We start from the raw sequence: 22,197 nt of genomic DNA, 5'->3' as shown, positions 1-22,197 counted from the left end.
ACCTCTCCAGAGCTGGACTTGCTCCCTGCTGCCACCCCAGGCATGCCCCATGCTACTTTTAGTGTCTCATGGTGAAGGTATTTGACACCTTAGGGCTGTCTGCTCTTTCACGCCTGAAGGTACCGTATGAATTGGCTGACATCTTGGACGAGGGTCCTAAAAAGGAGAAGGGAGTGCCTTTCAATCAGGCCGTAGAGAGGCCAATGCTGGAACTATGTGCCAAACCAGCTTCAGTTCTCACAGTGGCCGCAATATGGCAAAAGAAAGCACAGGCCGGCACCCTCAGACCCCATGTTCTTTTCTGTCAATGCTTCCCTGGCATACTTGGTGGTCCAGAGCACTACAGTAAATCTTAAAATCACCTCTTTCCCATCTCTGGGCCCCCCATCCCCGTAAGGGAGAGCAAGAGACTGGCCGCATTGGTCTCCAGTGTGTCAATGCCTCTCATCAAATACTGCAGTCTGGTCTGGATACTGCAGACTGTGTAGCAAGAACGATGGCCACGAGCACGGTCTTCCACAGATTTTCTTGGCAGAAGACGTCCGGATTTGCTACTGATGTTCAAGCACAACTTCTGGATATGACATTTGACGGCATTAACTTATTTTCCACCAAGGCCGATGTTAGGGAGAATTCTCATTCTATGGCTAATTTCCCTCACCTAGTGAGTCCCCCAGCAGCTTTGCTGGATTTCTGGAGTTTACTTTTTCTGCTTGGTAAGAGTGTGAGCCTTTTCCCCTTTTCCTTACAAGTGTTTTGCCATGTTTATTTTTACTTGTTGTGTGATCTTGAGCTCTGGAGCACACCCCTCCATGGGCCCAACTTGTTGTGTGTGTTACCCAGCACCTTCAGTGCAGTAACACAGGGTTGTCTCTAAGACTCCCCAATGACTCCTTTTCTGGGGCTGACTACTGTACCCCAGAAACAGGTAAAGTTGCCATTAACTTTACATAGACACTTTAAACTACAGACCCAGTACACCCCGTATTACATGGAGTACTGGGAAGGGTAAATGCCTATCCCTTTTTGTCTGTGCCTCTCTGAGCTTTGTTTTGGTCTTTTAACAATTAGACTTGGCTAGTGGCAGTAGTATCTACCCTAACTTGTCTACCGTGATTATACTATATAAGTGGGGTATTGTTTTAGGCTATTATATTAGCCTCGAACATAAACCCGCTTGACCAAATACGTTATAGTTTGGCTCTGGTCGGGTTTATTCGCCATTTCTTTTTGTTCAAGTCCTTCTTGTGTTTTACTTTGCGCGGCAAACCAGGTTTGCCTCCTTTGTTCACCGTCTTTTGGCGGGCTTCTGCCCAGAAGCCCTCCTCCTGGCACCTAGGTATCTACGTGGCTGAATGTGAGGGAGGGGTGCAGTCACCCCCTGCACAGGGTATCCTAGGAAACCCAAGTTGCACTTTGCCATGATTGGCTGAGGTGTTTGTCCGGGCCGGACAACCCCCCTGCTGCATGTTTGACAGCCAGGTTGTGTGAATGGGGGATTTTCGCATAAAAGGCAGGACTCTTGGGCTAGAAGTCAGAGTCGCACTGGAACTACAAGGAACCGAAGAGAAGCGGAGAAGAAGGCGGCTGTTGCAACTATCCCGTCCCGGTGAAGCCATGCTGCACTCCTGAGTGATCTACCCTTCAACGACCAGAGAATATCCAGCCCACAGTCGCCTTCCCTTGAGCTTGGTTGGGTCAACCAGCTCATCTTCCACAGCTAGAGGATTCTCTTCGTGGTCGAAATCGCTGCACACTGCTGTAGTGGTCGGGATAGCCATCTGAAAAGCATCTCCTGTTTTAAAGGATTGCACCTTTTATCCGCCGTCGCTGCTGCTGGCCTCATCCCTGAGTAGTGCAGACCCCTCCAGACGACGTCCTCCTTGTCTCCACGACTGAAGTTCCTCGAACCGTGGGTCTGCAGGAAACTACCAGGAACAACTGCCGTGGCACCAGTTTCTTCATTGAATAAGGTACTGTGTGCAGTTTCGAGGAACTAGGGTGAATCCTTTTTCTCCTCATCCAAGGCTTGCCCTGTCTTCCCTCCTTCTTATAACTTTTGCTTCCTCTGTTGACAATATCCAAGTACTCCTGGCAACGTTGAATCTTGAACTGTCTGACTGTGTGATCCTCGACAACAGGAACCTCGTTCCACTTGACACTGGCTGCGGCCTATTGACTTTTGTTTTCCTTGTCAGTAAGTGTTCTCTGATTCTGTCTGCCTTGACAAAAGTATTGCCTATGATTTTTGCCCCCAACTCTCTTTGGTTAACTCAGGTGCTAATTGTGTTTTTGCCCCGGTAACATTTCTTTCAGCGAATACGTTTATCTTTTGTAAGACCGAACTGTCATTACTGTCAAAAAGTGATTGCATATGTATTCCCGGTTACGTCTTTTTTTTCACACCGGTCCGTTAAAACATAGGGTAGTTACCTTCAGTTTTTCAGTGCCAAGAGAATTGGTTGTGTGTAGTGTATTTTTCGTGTGGTTTTAATTTAATAGAAGTGAAGTGTTTTACCAACAGATGGTTTAGAAATAAATGTACTTTTACTTTTCAACCTAAAACCTTGAGTCAGTGTTTGCTTGAGACACAGTAATTGTGGTCCTTTGTGTAATCTCTACTACTGCTCATTTGCTCTTGAGATAAGTCTGGCTGCTCCGCTACTGCTACCACTTTAACAGTGTAGTACAGGCTTGTACCAATGTTGAACTTGTATAACCACTTGTAGTCTTAATTATGTGTAGTGGTCCCTAAGGGCACTGCACAGGATTCTGCCTAACAGCCGATGAGACCTTGCAGACCTTCCAGGCCTCTAAGGCTACCGCTAAATTGCTAGGGCTGGCAGTCCAGCAGCAGTGAACTAAGAGCCCTGCCCCCTCACCACTTTTGCCAAAAGAGGTAGAGGACAAGCAGGTGTCCACTCAAACGATCGAAAAAAAGGATTGAATGACCTTTTGCTCGAATGCAAAAGGATTGGAAAAAAAAGGTCGATTTTATTTATTTATATATATATTTTAGGTTGGGTTGGTAAATAAATGTATTTAATAAAGAAAACGGGGTGTGGGACCCCCCCCCCCCCCCAAAAAAATTTGTTTTAAAAAAAAAAGAAATTCGACCCTTTTTTCGATCCTTTGACTGTCGATCAAAAGGCATTCGATCCTTTTGTTTTCGACCCTATCACTGGCAACCGACAAGCACCATTGGCCAAGCAAGGGCTGCATCGTCCCTACAGGGTGTGGGTGCACCCCAGTGGAGGTGCGTCCGCCTCAACTGTAGCCATCACAATCCCTGGTCCAACGCTTTTAATTGATTCTTTCCTCCCACCGATTCCTCTTTTATGATATCCCTATCCCAGTGCACCTGTTCTCCAGGGGTACAGCACGGCTCCACACCTGCTGCATCTGAAGCCTCTTAAGTGCACCATGCCTGATAGGATGTCAGGGCCAGTATATATTGGTGCTGCGCCCCATGACTTCAGTTACTTTTTTCCACACACACTGTTCGCTAATCTGAACACGCTTGTTGAGCTTAAATTGTTTTTCTAACAACGCCATGCCTCATGTCAGTGTCGAATATGCACCGGATCTGCCTGTAAAGCTTTGTCGAGGACCATGACACCCAGGACTGCGGGTTGTGACAGTCTGGCCGAACCCCCTAGGGAAAAGGGAGGCGAACTTTGTCCACAAGGCAACGGGTGAGGTATCTCGGTCGAGGTCACAGGGCGCAGATCGGTGCTCCAAAGATTGGGTGGCTCCACGCAAGGAAAAGGGGAAGCAAAGGAAGGATCGGAAGAGGTCCTGCTCTCTTCAGTGGATCCTCACACCAGCATTAGTCGTCTTCGAATAAGAAGAGCCACCGCTCCAGTGGTTCGCTTGAGCAGCTAAGAGGTACCTTTTCCAACGCAATTCTACACTCTGGAGGAATGGGAGAACTTCCGCCTGAAATGCTATAAACCTTCGCCCAGGTGCCGACAGGTCAGGCCTCGCCACCTATTGCGCAGGCACCGGCATGCTCTACTTCGGCTAGGGTGACACAAGGGCCCATAGCTTCTGTTGCCACCGGCAAGGCACCCTCAAGGGACCTGTGTTTGGGCCTGTCCCAAAAGGAAGCCATGATAACTCAGTGCCCACAGGCCCCGCCTTCGGGCGTTGCAGTGCCGTGGGCACTGCGGTTCCCCAGGAATATGTACCACTCTTCTGGACGTAACCCCAATGAAAACTGCCCTGGAATAATATGTTGATTCAAATGGCCTAAAGATAAACCCTGCTAAATCTGAAATTCTAATTCTGCAGAACCTCAAAGGAAGAAAAGGGGCGAGTAAAAAACATCAGTGGAAGCTCTGGAAGGAAACCTTAAAATGTGTTAACCAGACTCAATATCTGGGCATGTTGTTTTTTTTGGATAAAACATTTTATTGTATTTTATGACATAAACAAAACAACCACAAGGCAAGAGGGTGGTAACAGAACACCCATAAGGTAAAGTACACAAAATTAAACGTTTAGAAGCACTGCAATCCAGCACCTTCAATTGCAAGTTCACATAGTGTTTTCAGTAACACAATCCACCATGGCCCGCCCTCCCTCGGTTCCCCCAACCATCCACTTCCACTGTAATCGCCATTGAGTCAGGTTGTCAAGGTCCAGTCTCTTCCCATTTCCCCCATATCTTGGATTCCTTGGCCGGGCATCCCCGTGCGCCATAAACCCGGTGCTCCATCATGGCACATGAGTCCATGTCAAGTATCCATTGTTCGAGTGTCGGGGGGTCGGGCAGACCCCATTTTTGCGCAGTGTTGCACTTCATCAGGGCCGCTGCAGTGTTCAATAACAGTTTTTCCCATTTGTTAGAGTCAGATACGCCAGGTACGCCCAGAATTAGAACTTTCGATCAAGCTCAATGGAGCAGGTGAGTGCCCTGGACAGTTCCATGCAACAGGCATTCCAGCAGGTGCGGATCCGGGGGCATGACCACAGGATATGGTAGAAGGTGCCCTCCTCCTCCCCACAGCGGAGACAATTCGGATTTGTTGCCCTCTTCCAACCATATAATGCAGTTCGAGGGTAGTATACTCTATGGAGGATTTTGAGCTGTACAAGTCTGAGCCTAGAGGAGATGGCCACCTCTCGCGGATGCATTAGGACCTGGATCCAATCCTCTGGGTCTATCTCCCCCACATCTCTTTCCCACCTGGTTTTTAGTCTCGATAACTCGGGGGTACCGAAGGGTGTGATGGCGTTGTATAGAATAGATGTGCATTTACTAGGGATGTGCGCGGGGATCATATTGCGTTCTATCGGTGTATAGTCGGGGACCATGCCTTCTAAAGGTATATAGGTCCGCAGGGCATGGGTCAGCCGCATAAAATGATATTGTTCCGTTGTGGGCAGTTGGAATTTGCACTGTATGTCCTCAAATGAGGTAAATTTCCCATCTTTGAGGATATCTCCAACCTTCAGGATTCCCGCCCTCACCCATCGCGGCCAGATTACTGTTTCGCCATAGAGGTTGCGCTGCAGTTATTTTATTTCCCCACCCAACGAACACATGTGCCTGTCTCCAGATGGTGGTGACGTGAGCCTCGATTGTGGGCAGGGGCGGTCTCCTCGGGGACTGGTATAGTATCTGCAAAGGGTCTGTGCCCTGCATAGGTTCCACGTCAGCCCAGATGTGAGGTAGTGCTCTATCCCCATGAAGCAGATCATTAACTACCGCTAGTTGTGAGGCCCAGTAGTAGGTATGAAGGCGGGGAACACCAATCCCTCCCTCCCAGACCGACCTCTGCAGAGTGCTTAATGCCACGCGTGACTGACCTCCCCCCCCCATATGAGTTCCCTAAGAAGGGTTTCAGTGCGGGTGAATTCAGAGGTGGGGATCATGAGTGGGGCGTTCTGCAGGACATATAAGAATCTTGGAAGTGACATCATTTTGAAGAGTGCATCACGCCCCATGAGGGTCAGAGGGAGAAGCTTCCAGTGACGGACGTCCCTAGCGAACCTGTCTACAATCAGTTGGAGGTTGTGCATTATGTATTTTGTTAGATCAGATGTTATCCATAATCCCAGGTATTTAAAACCCTGTGTATCAAACCGGTACGGACATCTCGTGGAGTCGACCCGCTCACCCCCTTTCACCGGGAAAAGTACCGATTTCCTCCAGTTAATTCTTAGCCCGCTAAATTCTCTGTAGGTGATGAGCATCTGGGTTACTGTGGGGCAGCTCCGGCCGGTTCGGCCTGGTATAGCAAGAGGTCATCAGCATAGAGAGAGAGACATGGTCCTCGTGTCCCTCGGGCCATCTGAATCCCGCCCACGCCCCGCTTTGGCGAAGCCACAGTGCTAGTGGTTCAATCGCAAGGGCGAAGAGGAGGGGGGAGAGGGGGCACCCCTGTCGCGTGCCTCTGCCCAGGGGGAAGGATCGGGAGGTCCACCCATTCACCTTAACTTCTGCTTGAATGTTAGTATATAACAGATTAACCCACCCTAGAAAGCTCTCTCCGAACCCCATACGGATCATGATTTCCCAGAGGCTGTCCCATCGGATTGAATCAAATGTCTTTTCAAAGTCTATTGCCAACAGGGCGAGCGGGGCATCGAGGATATGGGCCCGCTCGAGCGCCAGGTGGAGTTGACGCAAGTTCATTCGGGTGGATTTGTGCGGCATAAAGCCACACTGATCCGGGTGTATCAGCGTGTCCGCTGCCAGTTGGAGCCGGTTGGCTAAGAGTTTGGCCAGGACTTTGGCTTCTCCGTCGATAAGCGAGATTGGCCTATAGGAGGCACATTGCTCCTGGGGCTTGTCAGGTTTGGGGATAACCACTATGGTCGCTCTGCACAAATCATCTGGGAGGGAACCCCTGTCCCGGGCGGCCAACAAAATGTGATGCAGGGGAGGCGCTGTGTTGTTACCCCCTAGTTTCTGCCAGGTTTCAACCGGGAACCCGCTCGGGCCTGGGGTTTTTCCCGGCTGCAGTTGTTCAAGGGCTTCTAATATTTCAGACTCTGAAAGCTCGGCGTCCAGCATCTCCCTTTGTTGAATCGACAGAGTGGGGATTTCCACACCGTCCAGGAGGGACGGATCCAGGGGTAGAGTTGGGGCTTGGTATGGTGTAGCATAAAATTGGGCAAAGGCCTCCGCTATCTCAGCGTCCGACCGGCATGTCTCACCCTGCGGCGTGATGATCTCCCGGACACAGCGCTGCCCCTCATCTCTCTTCTCTAGCCACGCCAGTATTTTACCCGCTTTATCCCCCAGCTTGTATACCCTAGATTTGGTTTCCCAGTGGGCCTGTTTGGCGTTATCAAACATAAGGTTTCGGAGGTATTCAGTGGCTCGTTTAAGGGACATGTGGGTCTGTGGGGTAGGATTAAGAGTGTTTGTTTTCTCGGCGAGTTACCTCCGTTTCCGCCTCAGTTATCTTCTGGAGCCTCTCCCTCCTCCTATTCGCCGTCCAGGAGATTATTTCCCCCCGCAGCACGGTCTTGTAGGCCTCCCATAACACTATTGGGTCGTTATCGCTGGTATCATTAATCTCAAAGTATTCAGTTGAGACTTCCGTGAGGGGCTCAACTAGTTCCGGGAGGCCCAGATAATAGGTGTTCAGCCGCCACGTTCTAGGGGGGAGGGTTCAGTCCCTGCAGTCGCGACTCCACCAACAGGGGTGAGTGATCCAAGATTCCCCAGGGGAGCAGGTCTGCCGAGAGCATTCTAATGAGATCTGTGTGGGGTACGAATAGGTAATCAAGCCTGGAAAGGGAGGCGTGTGCCCCGGAGTGAAACGAGTAACCCCTGGTCCCCGGGTGCAGTTCCCGCCATACATCACAGAGACCCAGGGCAAACACAAAGTTGGACAGCTTCGTGGGGAGGTGCGGATTGCGTTGTCTAAGGTGGGAGCGGTCTAAGGTGTTACACATGACATCGTTAAAGTTGCCACCTAGGAACCACTTATCAGGCTGATGTTTGCCCATAAGGTTGGTCAGGTCATCGAGTAGTTCCTGCCCCAGTCCAAGTGGGGAGTAGATCGAGACTAATCCAAATGTTTCCCCACAAAGTGTCCCCAGTGCCTTTACGAATCGTCCCCGAGGGTCTTGTTTCTAGTACCTGCAAGGCAAACGGGACAGGTTTGTGTGTGAGAAGAAGAGTGCCTCTGGACCCCATGGAGTATCCCGCAGGGCAAGCGGTCCTATAGTTAGCTCGAAGAAAAAATGTGCATTGTGTCCCAGCAAGGTGAGTTTCAGTAAGCAGGGCTACATCGGGAGAGTGCCTGGAGAGTAGTTGCTTAACCAGGCGCCTTTTAATCGTGGAGCCCAGCCCGTTCACATTCCAGGTGTGGACCCTAAGGGATTTGGGGCGTGTGGTCATGGACGGGTGAGATTGGTCAGCTGGCGTCTAACAGGGCTGGTGGAGGGGCGGGCAGGCGGTGCGCGCGGTGCGTGGCGGTATGGTGCAAGATATACAAGGATTGGCATTTGAGGTGCTGCTTGTGTGTGGTGTGGTCCCAACTGGCCAGGAGCCAAACCATCCCTTGGTAAATACCGGGGAAGGCTGAACCTGGGGTAACTCATACATTCTTCCCAATAAACCCCTCCCACACCCGCACTATACTCCTCCCCAACGCAAAGTACCTGTCGCCCAAACATTGCTGACAATCAAGAGGTAGAGCGTCAGCGTTAACAACCCCTGTTAAAGTTCAACTAGAAGAACTTGAGGTGGTGGGTAGGGGGTTTGTTGTGCTTCCTTCCCCCTAAAAAGCCCCGATGGAAGTGTAGCAACCTCCCGCTTACCGCATTTTATGTATATGAGCCGCTTTTGGTGGCCCCACAAGGCCCAGCTGTAGTATCATCCATAAGAGGGTTGCACGCCAACCAGGAGGCTGATCCCAGGACAAGAGTCAAGGCGGGAGTTTGTATCCCCCCCCATTCATTGGTGGGTCCGCTAGCGGTGGTTTGTCCGGCCTGCGGCGACGGTCCGATGGCGACCTGGGGTTTCCATTCCTGTTGCCTTGGGGTGTGGACCAGTCCCCCTCGATGTGCTGTTCCGCCCAGCGCCATGCCTCACTGGGATTATCAAAGTGGACCGTTGTCCCTTTATGGTATATTTGTAGTTGGGTGTGAAAGAGCTGCCCATAAGTGACTGCAGTTGCCTTTTGAGCTTCCCAAAGGATTGCCTCGCCTTCTGTACCTCCTTTGTGTAGTCGGGAAAGAAGGCCAGTCTGGACCCATTAAAGGTTATCGTGCCTTTTGGTTCTGGCGAGCTGTAGCAGGGCATCCCGATAGTTCAGAAATCTCGATATTACAGTGCGTGGAGGGGTGCCGGACGTTGGCCTGCCTGCAGGCATACGTGTGCCCTCTCAATGGAGAAGAATTTCGAGAAAGACTGTAGGTCGAATAGATCTGTTAGTAGTTGTTCAAGGAAGAGTTCCATGCAGGGTCCCTCTTCTTTCTCAGGGATACCAAGAATGCGGACGTTGTTCCGCCTGGACCTTCCTTCGCTCTCCTCTACCCTGACTTCCAGGGTCTTGAGTGTAGCCGAGACTCTGTGGAGTTGCGGAGGCCGTCCTCCGTAGTTGAAATGCGCTGCTCTGCTTCCCCAGTGCGTGCGGACAATTTCTGTAGATCGTGTCTGAGGAGGGAGACATCTAGGCTTATTCGGTCTATCTTTTGCTCCATGGATGTGCGGGAGTCCGCAATGGCGGCCATAACGTCCTTGAGAGAAAGTGTGTGTTCAGTGTCCGTGTCATCGAAAGTGTTGCCGTGGAGGATCCGCCATCTGTGATGAAGGGATAGTGTATTGCTCAATCCTGTTCTGCATAGTGGGCTTCCTCGTCTTTTCTTTGCCCATGGTCGCTGCCCGGCCTGGCAGCCGTGGTTTTGTAGCTGTATTCCTGTTGGGATCTCAGAGGGTGCAGGCTGGGTCGATCCCACCACACAGCTGCGTACTGGTAGACCGGGAAAACTGCCCTTTTAATTACTAGTTACTCCTGCTTCCATCAATCTTAGAATTGCCAGATTTGTCCAAAGGGATCAGTGCGTCGCCCGTGGGTTATGCCCGCCGTAACTGGGCACCTAGGCGTACTCCGGTCCGAGGCGCAATTGAGTGCACCGCCCAGCTCGTGCGGTTAGGGCCTCGTTGCGTACGTGCGCCACCGCCGGACTTCAGGTGGTGTGGTCGGGGGGCAGAGTCCGCCGGTTATACAGTGGCGTTACACATCACTGCGAATTTAGGTTGCTGCGGTCCGCAGGGGACGGTTTGAAATTCTGGAGCTTTAGGCTAATTGCCGTGTTGTGTGCAGCGAACCGTGTTTCCGCTGGGGCCTGGGCATGTGCCCACTGACCCACCCTCGGCGCCACCAGGGCCCGCCCTGCGATTCACTGTCCCTCAGTCCACTCTTTGTGTATTAGAAGGCTATAAAGATCCCCTCCATTGGATGTTTGCTGTGATCGCAATTGTCCGAGAGCCGGTTGCGGAGCAGGTGATGAGGGTGTTGTGGCCCCTTTACTTCCTTCAGAAGGGGGTAGGTGCTGTGACTATCAGTGCCCCAGACCCCGGAGGGTGCCTTCTCCGGATGACGCCTGAAGCCCGGGCCAGCTCTGGCTCCTCCGTTGGTCGTGGTGAGGCCCTTTGGCGAGGGCTGCTCGTGTCTCTGGCAGAGGAAAGGGGCGGGGGTGTTCACCTCATTCTCTCCCGTGCCGATCAAGGCCAGTGCGGGATCCCGCTTGCAAGGTGATGGCCGCTCCGAGTCACACGACTCCTCTCGCTCACTCCTTAGCTCTGGGTCGCGGGCCAGCGGCCGGTCGGAGCAGCCCTCGGGGAGAAGAAACGCTCCTCCGTGCAGGATTCAGAGGGGACCCAGCAAGGGTCGGGACAGCACCGATCCAGACCGTTGCTGCACCTAGGCGGCCATCTTGGGAGCACCCCAGTCGGCCTTGCGCCAAACTTCTCCAGGGCTTTGCTTCGCACTCAGCAGGCGATTTCTTCCGTCCAGCGGTCCAGCGTCCAGATGGACACGATGATGTCCGCTGTAAGTAGGGGTTATTTTTACACCCCGTAGTTGGTGGCAACAGGCGGTTTTGACAGGATTACTGCAGCGGTTGCGTGAGCGACGGAGACCTACGTCTTCCTCATCACGCTGTTGGCCAATATCTAGGCATGTTAATCAATACTAACATCAATGATGAACAGTGGGTACAGAAGATCAAGGCGAAATGTAGCTAGCTGCGCAAGGTGCCATGTTAAACAAAAAATTAGGCACGTTCACATTGAAACCTGTAGTTGAATTCTATAAAGCAAAGGTAGTGCCAGCTCTGATTCATGGAGCCAAAGCCGCACTGGGATGTTTGTATTTGACATGAGCTGCTTGTCACAATGTGTTTTGGCGGAAAATTCTATATCTGCCGAAAGGAATCCCAACCGCTTGTATTAGGTATGAGTTGGGTCTCGGATCAATAAATGCGAGAGTAACTTGGAACATGCTGGCACTCTGTCGAAAATGATTGACGCAGAAGGTCCGCCGCAATTTAACATACTGAACATGTCAGAAAGCGGCAAGAAGGAAACAATATTGTGCAAGTGGGCAGAACGATGCGAAGATATCTTAACGCAGCTGAATACAGATAACAACGCTCTTCAAGTTAATCCGAATTCAGAGAAAAAGAAACTGTGGCAGCAAGACTGGGTGGAAACTTTGGAGCAGAGAGCACAACACAGACACATGCAACATGCTGCTCCGGAATCTAAGACTTATAATAAGCTATCAAACTATTTGGAAAAGATTCCCAGCAAACACCATAGATCAATCTACATGAAGTTCTGGCTAAATCTCTTTGAAACTAAAGAAAGACAAGGATTAAGAAAAAAGAATTCACCCCTGGATCGTAGATGCAGATTCTGCACTAACGCCATTGAAACTTTCAAACATTTGATCCTATTTTGAGTAGGATTGAGAACAAAGCATCTTGACCCAGAAATTGCAAAAAGACTGTCTTTATGTGTAGAGGAATGGTGGGTGCTGATGTCAGAAGGACATTTTCTCTAACGTTCTAACTGGAACAAGTGAATAAGAGGTTCCATGTGTTAAAATCGCGGCAAAAATTGCTGTGGTTACAAAATATTGCGGCAAAAATGCTGTGGTTTTTGCGCCGCAATCCATGTTAAGGATGCGGGGGACACTCCAGCAACCCCCGGACCCATTATACCATTTAAGGGCCGCGGGGGCCACACCCACAACCCCCACTCCCCTTAAATGGTATGATGGGGCACACCTTTACTGGGTCAAACCACAGCATTTTTGCAGCGATTTTTATTTTATTAATTATTTTTTTTTTTTTGTATAGGCAACATTTTTGCTGCAATTTTATCACTGCATACCGAATAAGATGCTGCTGAACTAAAAAAAACTTGAAGTTGATCACCAAACAAATTGCCGATGTGATGGATCAAAGACCTAAATTGATTAACGTGATGAAAATAAGACAACACGTTTTTGTTTTCCTTTTAAAAAAAATAAATAATAAGTTGGTAACAAACTGTAATAAAAATTTTAAAAAAGGAAATGGATTCCTCACCAGCTCCCACCCGTGGAAAGTTCAAAGCCGCATTCGAGCACTTGATGGCAAAGATGGACAGAACTTTGGGATGGTCCGCTCTATCCAGATCCAGGGTGCAATATGAGCTCTGACATTCTGGACAAGGTGCCCAAAACCCCTCCAATGTGGCAGTGGAAGCGCCTGTGCTGGAGCGTGGGAGAAGCCTGCCTCTGTTCAGGCTGTGAACAGAGACATGGCAAAGAAACACTGCCCCTTCAGACCTGGCTTTTCTCTCCTCCTGTGCTTCACCTGAGAGCTTAGTGGTCCAGGCCGCCACGGCGAACCTAAAACATCTACCTTCCCATCCCTTCCAACTGACAGGGAGAGTAAGTGTTAAATGCATGGGGCAAGAAGGTTTCATGTGAAGCATTCTGGCTCTGCATGCCGTGAATACCTCACGCGCCATGGCATACTTTTCCATTGCAGCCGAACACATCCCTAAAGGAGAAATGAGGGACAGATTACAGGCCCTGGTTTTGGATGGCAAGGAGGCAACACGCCAAATGCTGCAATCTGGACTGGACACAGCGGATTGTGTGGATAAGGCCCTGGCCACCAGCACGGTGGTCAGGTACCACTCCTAGCGAAGGATGTCAGGATTTGTGACCTATGTCCAAATTGTTGAACATGCCATTTAAGGGCAACAACCTTTTCAGGGCTAAGGCTGACAACCCTCTCCAGAAGGTTCTGTTGTCAAAGGCAACGGTTAAGTCCTTGGTGCTTGCTGTGCAACAGCACTCCACACAAACGCTGTCCCAGGGCAGGGCATTTTCATCCTTTCACTGTATTTGCCCAGAGAGGCTATATGTCCTTGTTCAGCACAGAATGGTCAGAGACCACATCCGAAGCTTGGGCCTTGCAGGTCATTCAACAGGGTTATTGCCCCCTTTTCTCCAGCGACCCCCATACTACGTTCCCCTGGCTGCCCCCATTTTTCTGGACTCCATCCATCAGCTTCTGGTAAAGTGCGCGATCAAACTGATTCCACGCTCAGAACGAGTAACAGGGTGGTACTGCACCCGTTGTCTGGTGCCGAAGAAGGACATAGGCTTACTCCCCATTCTGGATCTGCGGCTGCTAAACTTGTTCTTTCACAAGGACAAGTTCAAGATGGTTACTCCAGATTTTGCAAGCCCTCTATCTGCAGGACCGGTTGGTTTCTTTGGATCTTCAGGATGCCTACTTCCATGTGTCAATTAATCTAAAGTACAGGAAGTATCTGCTTTAATGTGTTAATATCCCTGCAAAAATATCGCCATACAAGAATGGGGCCATTTTTTTTTTTTGCAGCGATATTAACCCATGGAACCTGTGGGTGACATCCCTGCAACCTCTGCTCCCATTTCCCCCTAAATTATCACCATAAATAATGTCACCTATGATGTTTTCCAGCGACCATATATATGGCAACATTATTTATGGGGATAATATTACCTGATAACAAGTACCTGAGGTTTGTAGTGGGCCAATAGCATTACCAGTTCAAGGTCCTGCCATTTGGTCTTTCATCTGCACCCAGGGTTTCACCAAGCTGCGGCAGTGGTAGCGGCTTGCCTCAGGAGAGAAGGAATCCATGTCTTGCTCTATCTGGCCGACTAGCACATCAGAGCTTGCTCCTCGGTGCTAGTGGTTTCGGAGCATCTTCTCTGCACATGCACTCTATTGCACATCTTGGGCTTTTCCCTGAAATTCAAAACGTCTCAGGTTCTGCTGTCCCAGTCTCCCTGATTCACTGGGGCAGTCCTGGACACTTGCCTGGGCAGGACTTTCCCACCCAAGGATCAAGTGCCGATATCTTTCGGACAATGTCCTCCAATCACAGGAACAAGTCCGGACCTCTGCTTTCCTGCGTCTTCTGGGTCTCATGGCCTCCTGCATCCTTGTGGTGCCGGTGGCAAGGCTGTCCATGAGATTGCTTCAGTGACTTCTCTGTTGCCAATGGTCACAGTTCCAGGGCCACATGTCATACCTACTGCAGTTTTTCGATTCAGGTGGCCCAGGATCTTATGTGCTGGACCTTGCGGGACAACTTGCTGAGAGGTATGTTAATTTGTCAAGCTTGGCCCCAGCTGACAGTGGTCATGGAAGCATCTCTGAATGGCTGGGGTGCTCACCTGTCAGACCTGACAGTGAGAGGACTGTGGTCGCCAGCGGAGTCCCAGGAACCCATCAACTTGCTGGAGTTGAGGGCAATCTGGCTGGCCCTGGTCGCTTTCCCCGCCTCTGTGAAACGCAAAACTGACTTGATTCTGAAGGACAGCACAGTAGTCATGCGCTATCTGAACAACCGAGGTGGCGTGGTATCATTGCATCTGTGCAGAGAAGCAATGAGACTGTGGTTCTGGGCTTTGGAGAACAGTGCCTCTATGATGGCAGTTTATCTGGCCGGACGAGAGAATGTCGAAGCGAATTCCTTGAGCAGACAGACTTTGACTTCCCACGAGTGGAAGCTCTGCCAGTACGTTTTGGAGATCATCTCCTTTTCGGAAACTCCTCAAGTGGACCTTTTTGCTTCCAGTGCCAACAGGAAGTGCAACTTGTTCTGCGCCAGGGAATTTCCTCGTGTAGGAGCTTTGGGAGACGCACTGACATCTGAGTGGACTTTCAACCTCCTTTATGCTTTCCTGACAATCCCTGTCATTCGGCTGATTCTCAGGAGATTGCGCCTGTTCGGAACCAAAATTATCCTGATCACCTCAGACTGGGCCTGGAGAACGTGGTATCCGGAATTGCTGGACATGTCCATCTGCACTCCAGGCGCCTTCCAAGTAGAATGGACTTGCTCTCCCAATCTTGTCGGACGACTTCCTCGATTTACTCCCTTCAGCTCAGAGGCCAGCTACAATATCTGTTTATGCCTGCAGGTGGCAGTTTCAATTTGGTGTCAGGAGAGGGATCTGGATCATTTATCTTATCCTATATACCCTTTGTTGTATTTTCCGCTATCTTTGTCCTAGGCAGACCTGCAGATTGGCTCTGTGAAGGATAACTTTGCTGCTATTTCAGAGTTCAAGAGTTCCCACAGAACAGGGCTGGTTTTTTTCAAAAACCCCAGTTCTTGCAGAGGGTTGTTTACCAGTTTCATCCCGCCAGTTTCTGGTGTTGGTGTGAGATTTGAATTTAGTTTTAACGTCTGGGTGCTCCATTTGAGCCCCTTGACTCGTGTCCTATTCGTTTGTTCACCTTTAAGGTGATTTTCATGTTGTTGGGTATGCTGGTGCTTGTGCTGGAAGGGCTATCTCCAAACAGACCCTGTGTAGGGGGATCATTCTCTGCATCTCAGAATCCTACAGGCTGCCTGGGAAGGATGTGCCTGAGGCTCTCAGAGCTCCATTTACCAGTTGAGTGGCTGCTACCTCTGCCCTGGCGAGTGGAGTACTGGTCTGGGACATTTGTCAGGTGGCAACGTGATCATCTTTGCACATGTTTGTCAAGGATATTTGCTTGGGTTCTCTTTTGGGTCAGGTTGCCCGTTTTGGTAGGGCAGTCCTCCAGAGTTTTCTGGTTCAGGTGGTGTTCTTGCTTCCTCCTCCTCGAGATTCACATGCTTCTTTGGGAATTGTGAAGGCATCATGGAGCAAGACACAGACAAACGATTCAAAGTTCAAATAAAACGCATTTATTAACTCAAATGTCAGGATGGAGTAAGGCCTAACTTGCCCTATACTAAGGTGGAATTTCCCTACCTAGATGAACGAAGGATAGTGTGAGGCTGTAAGTTCAACTATAGTCTGCCTGTGTCCATAACCTATACTTGCCCTCACAACTAAAGCTAAACAATGTGTATGGATTTTGCTCTTGGCCCTTGTGTTGGCTTTGCCAATGCCAGTGATTTGTGATTTGAGTCGGAAGCGGCTGTGCCTATGTACGCAATTGTCGGCAGCAGTGCGGCTTGACTCTGTGACCCCTGGGTCCCTTTCTCTAACTCTCAGTATCGAGACGCTGTGATCACTGTCGCTGAATTGCTGCTGTTACGCGGATGAAATGCCGGCTGGAAGCCTGAAGCTTGCAAGCGGTTAGCCGGCCTTTCCGACACCCGAGACACCCCGGGACATCCCGAGAACGGAGACATTGAATGTCGCCGCTAAGACATCATTGAACGGTGGACGAACGTGGCGGTAACCGTTGGAAAACGGGTCTCCTAACAGCGGGTAACTGTAGGGGCAGGGCTCGTGGCCTTTGCTACCGGGTGGGTCCTTTGGAGGTAACCTTCATTTTTGTCCGGTGTGCCCGAATGCTGTTGATGGGTGTTGCGACTTCTTCCCAGCCTCTGGCAATACGGTGCTTCTGACCCTGCAGATTTCGTTGTGGCTGAGTTAGGCTGTGTTAGGCTGTGTCAGGATGGCCAAAAGGGTTTGTACAGCCACTGTGCAGCCATTAGGGGAAGCTCCACATTGCTTCATAGCGCTATAGTATAGCGCTATATAGTGTTCATTGGTGCCCCTCAGTACTTACTTCTAACCCTGGTGGATTGTGTGCTATTAGCTGTTTGTTATTGTAGCTATTGTGGTTATTGTGGCCATTGTTGCGGGATTGCACTACAACTCATTCAATGAATGTGAATACCATTGGCGTAGGCAATGTGAAGGCAAGCTTTTCCTACTGCACTTTCTCTTTTTATTAATCCACGGTGCCTGGGACAGTAACTTTAAGCTAGTAAACTTAGTAACTTTAGTTAGCTAGTTGTTAAGAAATCTGTCTCTGTGCACCGGGGGCTCATTTGTAGTCTGTGCGGTGACTGTGGGTCCTTCGGCCTTTGAGCCGCACCGACCTCTACTAACGTTTATCCCTGTGTGGCTGCCCGGGTCAGGGCAGAGTAACTACTGTAGACTGATAAAGCCACAGATTGAAGAGAAGGGAGAAGAGAGATCCGAGGAGCTCTCTGTAGAGGTGAAACAAGAGGGTATATACCGTGAATTAGTATTTGGCTGGAAGAACCTTGAAGCTGTGCAGTAACTCGCTTCAGGACGACCCAAGAGCCCCACAATGGGAGGAACCCAAAACGGCTAGTAGCCCCTGATCCCGTGGCTTGGAGAAGCCAATGGAAGTTACTGGGAAGAACTTACCACCCGGAACTAAAAATCAGCAGGTCCTAGCGCAAGTATATGCAGACCTTTCCCTCTCCACACCGATAAGACCTAGTGGAGGGCAGGAAGCTGGACCCACATTGGCAGAAAATTGGAAAAAGAGTCTAGAATTTACAGTCGCTACAACTAAAATACAGAAGAAAATAGATGAGCATTTTGGAGAAAAAAGAGCGTCTTGTGATAATGGAATGCACAGAAATAAGGATGCACCGTTAAGCCCCATCATAAGATTGGATGAGAATGATGAGCCTGCTAGATCTTTGTCGGAGTTGGACTCTAGCAATCATATACTGAGCAAGCTGGATCTTTCCGGCATAAGAAAAAATAAAGAGCCGGTTGGTCTTGCGCAGGAAGACACACCTTTAGAACTTAGAACTATCAACGGCCTCAGACCATAGAGATCCTCAGGCCATAATAGCAGAAGAGAAGGCCCAGGCAAATGGCAACACACTGAGTGCACTCAGTTATGTGCTGAACTCATTAGGCTTCGTCTTTGAACTTTTGAAAGGTGAAGTTCAACTGAATCTGGCTCTCTATTGGAATTAAAGAAGGAGGTAGCCTCATTTGATGGGTCAATAGTGGGTTGTCGCAATGTTAACACAAGGGTGCCGCCATAACTGCAGGAGCGGAAGCTTGAATCAATCAATCAATCAAGCAAGGCTTGGACATTTCAGCGATTCAAAGATCTCTGGCATCCAAAAATAAATTGGAAGAAACAGACAGGGCACTAAATCGAGCCCTATTGGCTCAACTGCAATCTCTAAACCAAAAACAACTGGTACGCGATCTGAGTGAACTAAAAGAGGTAGATAACCCACAGATGGATGACACCCCCCCTCTCAGAATGGGTACTAGAGGAGTTTCGGAGGCTGGCAAATGTGGGCGACGGGTTCTTAGAAGAGGACGTAGCTGAAAATCTGTCTTCAGCCAATGCTACCGGCCAGATGGAAACCCAAAGAGAGAAGGAAAAAGAAGCATGGCCCTAAAGTGCCAGTCTAGGTGGGCAAAAAGTGTGGAAAAGGGAAGCCAGAAGGCTGAAAAGACTCAAAGAAAAGGTGGTCCGAAAAAAACAGGGAAAAAAGTCAAAGAACCAAATGAAAGCAAAATACAAGAACTCGGATACCAACTCTTTCCTGAAGAAACTAGTTAATCCACAACCATCAGTGGCAGAGGAGGACCAAGAAATAGTTGAACTTGACTCATCGCAGAGCATACAGGAAAATAGGGGGGGGGGGAAATGGTCTTGAAAGGGCCTCCCAGCATGCCAAAGAAGTCGTAAGGCAAACTAGCTCCAAAAAGAATGAGGCAAATTTCAGCATGACATCAAGAAGCTCTCAAACAGAGAAAATAACAAATAAACAGGAAATGGCTGCAGAATTGTCAAACGAGAAGAAAGGTCTCAAAATAGCTCCTATCTTCCTCAAGGCCAGATCGATATTGGGGCTAAAACCTCCCCTGGAAAAGGTGGTGACTACAGAAGATTAAAAATAAAACTTAAAGATGGCCCAAATTTTTTTGAAAAAAGTGTCTGCTCAAACCCAGAATAAATCCACATCCCAGATGGTGGAAATAAACCTGGGTGAAGGCAAATTTAGGAGCTTGGAAGAATCCGACCCTGCTACAGAAATTCCAAGAATATCGGAAGAAAATGTGATTCCTGCTCCTGCAATTCCCCGGCCATTAGAACATATGTCTCGGCATGGTGATAAAAACACCAATACGGGATCCCACTTTGCGATGCCGATCATTTGGTTATCATTAACTACACAAAAACAAGCAAAATTCTTAAACCGTGGGGTTATACTTTCAATTCTGAAAAAAGTCTAGAGTCTGTTTCTTATAAATAGTAAAGATATAGAATCAGTAAGATTCCCAGACTCTAATAACCAGCTGTTGGCAGAAGTGGGCTGTGCCTTTAGGGAGGTGTTTACGGCAATTGATGAAGCAAAGATGGACTTAAAGAAACTGGACCTATTAGTCTCAAGATCCCAACCAGAGACTAGGCTGTACGTGATTTCAATCCAGCACTTCAACTAAGTCAATGCCTAGTATGGGATGCCCAATGGAAACCCTTATTTATATATTTTTATGTCAAAAGTTCTTTTAATTCTGGATGATGTACCCTTATATAACGCCCCTCTCTTTGAATTCCCCCGGTCTCACTGAACCAAGAAAGAGGTTTGTTTAGCAAATTAAAAGATTTATTTGAGAAATTGAACAATATATAGATTGCACTTTTATGAATATGAATAGAATCTGAATATCACACTTATGAATATGAACAATGATCAGCAATAGGTAATATTACAATATCAACAATCTCTTTAATCAATTAGGAGTAGGAGGATTAATGTAGCAGAGAATACTTTGTGCGGATTCAAGGAAATGCAATGATAGGAAAGAATGCAACACAGAAATAAACTTGATATGAATTCAAACAAAGACAATATAATCACTCTTTCCACCTGTTGTTACTCACTCCCCCCCAACATGCACTATGGAGATATGGAATGAGGGCACACAGGTATTAGGGATAACAATTGCACTTTCAATCCCGATTCCCCCCAGCAAGCAGAGAGAAAAACAGGGCTGACTTTAAACAGGTCAAATGCTTTTAAATGTGGTTTGAATTGAATGGGAAAAATGCTAAAAATGATTTTAATTTGCTAAATGGGATTCAGAACTAGTGAGAGTTCCTTTGGCTTGGTTCAGGTCAACACTAGCAATGACTTTAAAATGACTAGCAGATGGAAAACGAAATTCAGAAGTTGAAAGCAAGAAATAGCCAAATGCAAATTCGTGGCAACTTTTCAGTGTGCGGGAAACACGATTACGGAAAAACTATATGGAATTGGAATGTTGTTTTGGGTTTGTTTAAAAGCTGAGGATGTTAGCTTCAAAATGACGTTCCTAGCACATACGGTTCAAAAGTTAGAGGTTTTAGTCAAGGTAGATTTTTCTCAAAAAGTCAAGATTTCAAAATGAAAGATGCACTGTTGAAGATTTGGAACAAAGATTTCTTAACACTAAAGAGTCCATGGAGCCGCAAACTACACGACAGCCCAGCCACCTATCCAGAGGCGCCTCTGGATGGTTTGTCTGCACACGACGATTGCCTTTCTCCAGAAAATATATATTAGCGCCAAGATGATTATCACTATAATTATCAAGGATTATGTGGAGGAGAGAAGAATTTAGGATAGACAAGAGATTCAATAATGCAGTTATTGATAGGTTGGAATAGTTGGTTTGGGTTACTTAATACTAAGAGGTTATAGACAATTCTACACTAAATACTTACTACTATGGCTTTGGAATGGAATGGGCCCGTCAAAGATCTGGTCAAAGGTTTGGACTGGACTTCGCTCGCCATCGGACAGGCTTCAGGGCACCTGGACTCTGCTATCAGCAAGGCACTCTGGTCTGCGCGGCCTCTTGGACTGGGTCTGACGGGTTCTGGGTTACAGCTCTGCTGGACTGATCTGGATCTTGGGTTCTAGCACGGTTCTTGGCCAGTAGTAGCAAACAACTCAGCCAGGCTGTTGGATCAGTTAGGTTAGGCCCCTTGGAAGTCTAGGGGTTAAATCAGGTTTGCAAGATCTTTAAAGGCCTGCTGAAAAGGGTTCAGCTTTTTGGATTAGGCCTCTGCTTCAGGGTTCTGGAGTCTGGATCTTCCTGCAGGGTGCTTCGTCAGTGGATCAGTTGATGAGTGAAAAGTGTGCTTTGCCTGTCCTCAGCTGTCACTATTTATCCGTTTTCCAAAGTGGGTGGGGAGGCTGATTCTCTATGCCCAACCCTCTAAGGATCTGATAGGTCAGAGACTTCCCTGTCCCCTGATTTGAGAAAGGAACAGTGTGTCATGAGGTGTCATCGTGCGTAAGAGTGATGCTGCCATTTACAATCTAGGGAAACACCTCCCCTTTGCTTTTACCCAGAAAATCTATTTTTCCCAAAAAACATATTTTCAATATGCACAACTTGTTAATAATACATATACACATCACAGATTGCCTAAGGTACGTTTCTGTCAAAATCTTATCTTCCTACGAGTTTTGGTTCATAAATGACAATTTTTCGCGCTTTTGGTTGGTTACACATTTTCGGATCTGTACGATTTTTTTACACATACATGCACATACCCTCTGGCCATATTCCTGTAATTTTTCATGTTCCTAGCAGAATCACAATAGCTTCAATATTAAAAATGTTGTGGTTCAGTCTCTGAATGTCGCACAGATTCCAGATTAGTTTTAAACTGTGAGTGAATTTTTCATTTTAATAATCTCTAGGTTTCATATTTTTGTCAGTTCGGTACAATATTTTATAAGTCTTTTCGTTAAACATATATTTAGTCCAGTTTCCAATCCATATTTTCAGTCTGGCCCACCTCCAAAGCTTGGCTGAGTCAGAGAGTCTCATGGCTTGTCTTCCTGCCAGGGCAGCTGATGTCAGTCTAACCCGAATTAGCATTTCCATTCAGTTCAGGGACTCCATTTTCTCTTTCCCAGAGCCGCATGCCAGAGTG

At 48.5% G+C, this 22,197-nt stretch overlaps 1 protein-coding gene across 3 annotated transcripts in view; it reads left to right on the top strand.

The window, feature by feature from the left end:
* PSME4 (proteasome activator subunit 4) overlaps positions 1–22,197 on the top strand; it is a 3,386,216-nt gene that overhangs the window by 2,014,574 nt on the left and 1,349,445 nt on the right. The gene's annotated exons all lie outside the window — the stretch shown is intronic.

The sequence above is a fragment of the Ambystoma mexicanum genome, chromosome 4q (genome assembly GCF_040938575.1).
Source record: "Ambystoma mexicanum isolate Mex_15411 chromosome 4q, UKY_AmexF1_1, whole genome shotgun sequence".
In the NCBI taxonomy this organism is placed as follows: Eukaryota; Metazoa; Chordata; class Amphibia; order Caudata; family Ambystomatidae; genus Ambystoma; species Ambystoma mexicanum.
Note: the sequence above shows the minus strand (reverse complement) of the source record. Positions and strands in the feature narration are given on the sequence as shown.